Below are 4,063 nucleotides of genomic sequence, written 5' to 3' on the forward strand. Positions count from 1 at the left end.
ATAACACAGACGTGAACTTGACAAGGGGATACAGCTGACAGGGGAGACAGAGCAACTAGAGAACACAGAGACATAAACCATAAGACAGAACTCAAAGAAACCAAAGGAGGCTGGACCAGACGAGGAGGGTGGCGCTGCAGGCGACGGCGTGGGAGCCGCAGGTGGTGGCGCTGCAGCGGAGACAGGTTGCTGGACGGACCCCTCGGACCCCTCGGACCCTCCAGCGGAGGCGAACAAAGGCTGGTGCGGTTCTCCAGAACCCCCAGCGGGAACAGAAGGCTGGACGGGCCCCTCGGACCCTCCAGCAGGACCAGGTTGCAGAACAGATGACTGGGGAGAGGAGTGGCGGTGGCGATGTTTCCTTCTGGAAGAGGGAACCGGTGGAGAAATGGAGACGACCTCCTCATCCTCCGACCACATAGCCGCCAGGGAAAAGGCAGGCGAAAGGACAGGCGAACAAGGTCCCGGCTGGCGTGAGGAAGGAGAGGAAGTCCGTGGCAGCGTTGAGGCAGGTGGAGAGTGTGTGTTGTCCTGGGTCAGCGGTAAAGAAGTGGAGGTGGAAATAGAGAGAGCAAGCTCGCCAGCCCGGACTTGCTCCCTCCAGGCAGCTATGGAGTTGCCCAGCACAGTGTCTGTAGAAAGCTGAGTTAGCCGAGGGTTGCTCCGAATGACAGCGTCTACTGCGCTTAGCCCAACCGCCATGGTCCTTAAATCCTTGGACTGGGCAATGCCGTCAAGAAGCTTAATCATCCGCTCCATCTCAGCGTTAAACTCAAAGGCTGAAGAGTCGCAGGGTCCATGTTCTGGTCGCGATCTTCTGTCAGGTGTCGCTGTGTGCAGGCAGGAATAGGACCCAAAGTGCAGACTCACGGCAGGCAAAACTGTATTTCAAAACTCACGTTTTGCCCTCCAGCAATAAAAGCTAACAAAAAGCCAAAAAGTAGTGATATGATGTTCTGTATCGAGGCTTCGAAGCTTGTGTCGAGTAATTGAGGGGGCGTTTCCGCGATGCGCATATCGAGGCTTGCTTCATTTATGGGAGGAGCTGAAAATGATGACGTCCGAAGCCTCGCTGCCCGGCTGTACCACGTGACTGGTTCATGAAGTGGTTCGAACTTTGCCGCGAGCTATGACAGATATAAACCCTCAGACTTCATTCAAAAATGTGGGTGTTTGATGGAGAGTTGTTAGTGAGAGTTTGGAGACCGTTTGGAGGTTTATGAGAGTGAGGAGAGAAAGTCAGGAGAGAATGGAGCCAGCTAAGAAGAGGAGGATGTCCTCCCCTGTGTGGGAACATTTTGATTTTATTCCTCCCAACAAGGTATGCAAATTTCTACAGAAGATGTATTTTCATGATACTGATGGTGCAATACAATTTATGTTGAGCTGTCTTGACTTTTGTACAAGGTGAAGTGTTTTCTATGTGCCAGGGAGCTGGGATATAACAACAACACCTCATCCATGCTTAGGCACTACAGAGCTTTGCATGAGAATAAGAGGAACACCGATTGTGGAGCAAGACCAGGTGAGCCATCAAATGCAATGATAATATAGCATGCAGTAATGTTACTAAATGATATAACAATATTATACAACTGTTTTAAGTTACGTGTGTGATATTTATATTTGTGCTTTATCTTTATTGTCTTTCCTCAGGAGAACAATCTCAAATAGATGAAGACCTGGTCAGCATGGTGATTGAGGACTCCCAGCCATTTAGCATTGTGGAGGACAAAGGATTCAAAAGATTTGTTAAATCATTAAATCCTAGCTATGTTCTCCCCACTAAAGGTTATAGAAGCAGTGAAAATTTAGTTTTTACAGAATAAAATGTGAACAGGCAGGACTGAGGCTCAAAGCCTCAGTGTGTAGCTGTCCATACCTCAACGTTACAAAAGCACAACTACTGTCCACACCCCAACCACACCTCACCTCACAGTAAATGATCATTTCCATTTAAGCATTTCCAAATGATCATTTTCCATACTGCCACTATAAATATACACAGTATACTGCATCACTACAATATAGATGTTTTACACACTCCTTTTGTTGTTGACATTTACAGGCTGTGTGCAAAAGGCCACACTCTTCAAATTCATGCCAACTAATATTTTTACGTCCAGTAGGTGGCCTACTAGAGCAAATGAAGCTTCAAGAAGCTTTGCGCTGGGGTGAACCAATTGGATGAAAAGCTTCAGTGCTTCATGAAGCTTCATCTGCCCATCACTGCCAAAACACCAAATAAACTTACATGAGCAGGCAGACAGAACACACAGCATAAATGAGGGTAAATCACGACACGGACACAGAGAAACACAGGGCTTAAATACACAGAGGGCGCCATCAGGGAATGGGTAACAGGAGGGAAACACAGTTGGGGCAAATCAGGCCTAACGTAACAGGGGAAGCAAAACCAGACGCATTTACATGAGACAGACTTTCAAAGTAAAACAGGAAACATAACACAGAGACGTGAACTTGACAAGGGGATACAGCTGACAGAGGAGACAGAGCAACTAGAGAACACAGAGACATAAACCATAAGACAGAACTCAAAGAAACCAAAGACTAGAAATGATAAATATAATAAACTCAAAAACCCTGGGCCAACGACCCAGGCATCCTAACAAGAGGTTGGTGCAAAGAGTGATGAGCAGCTAATATGTTCTTGATATTATGGGTCTCATTAACACAGAAAGGTTTCACACTCTTTATTTGACTGAACAGTTGGAGCAGGACGTGCAGACGTGACAATGTTTCTGATTGTGTCAAATAAAACTTCTGAATTCTCTTGCTGTTTGGATAAAATACGTGGCCTTCACATTTGTGATATTATTAGAAGAATGTAAGAGCTCTTTATATCACAAAGATGCAAGTTTATTCTTTGATTGTTTTTTCTGTTGGGAACAAAACATTTTTACAACAATTTGTTGTTCTATAAGGATCGTGGTCCTTGATGGACCTACACTGACCTCATGTCAGATTTGTAGATAGATTTAGCCTATGTTTCTATTTTCAAACCCTTTAAGCTGAGAGAACATTTCATTTACAGCTTGTTTTAAGTGTGATAGAGACTCAGTCCTGGGGGGAATACCCTTTATATGTGCAGGTGTACAGAACTAAAACTGCTGAGTGGAACTGCATGCATTGCACAGAAACGTGCACAGTTCCTGTTACTGTAGAGAATCCCATATTTGCTTTATTAGACTGTAGGACAGAAACCCCAGGGGAAACCGTGGGTTAGCTGACCAAGTTAATAACAAGCTTTGTGTGGCTGTTTGTCCTGATCACCAGTGTTGGGTAAGTGAACTTAGATAACGAACAGAAACCTCACTGCATAGGGCCCAGTTACACTGCTGTGTAAATGAAACACTTTAATGATTGGTTATGTGTCAGTACTATTAGAACAGCTGACACATACCTTCTCTAAAGACCAGGTTTTTATGGCTTTTAACCCCAAAACATGCTACGCCAAAAAGCAGTCCACCCACAGTCCCCCGGCACAGATTAGTAATACACTATTAGAGTAGTAATACACCAGTAAGTGCCAGGATGATTGTCCTGTTTTATACATCAAGGAAACCAAACAACCTCTGGCCAAGCACATGGCTTAAGGCAGAAGAGCTACCTCATTATCACCATCATTGATTATTATGTCTAAAGCTGGGTTACATCTTAAACTAATTGAGCTAATTTAAGTTAGAATTTAACTTCTATATAAAAAGAACTTTACAGGTACTTTAAAATGACTAAACCACAAAAACAACACATGCTATTGTAAAGTAAGTGCAGCTTTGATTTAATATTACACTGCGTTCACATGCTTATTTTTTGCATAGACATTTAGACATGATGATTTGTTTTTTGTATGTACATTTATTCACTGACTGTTTTCATTCATTGTTACTGATCTCTTTGGCAGTTCATCCATTCCTATATGCATTTGTACTTGACGCGTCAAAGTAAAAATAGATAAATAATAATAATGATAATTTACTATTATTATTATTATTGCAGCCACAGGTAGGTGGCAGTAATGCATCTCTATAGTCGTTGTCAG

This window comes from Astatotilapia calliptera, chromosome 9 (assembly GCF_964374335.1).
Source record: "Astatotilapia calliptera chromosome 9, fAstCal68.1, whole genome shotgun sequence".
In the NCBI taxonomy this organism is placed as follows: Eukaryota; Metazoa; Chordata; class Actinopteri; order Cichliformes; family Cichlidae; genus Astatotilapia; species Astatotilapia calliptera.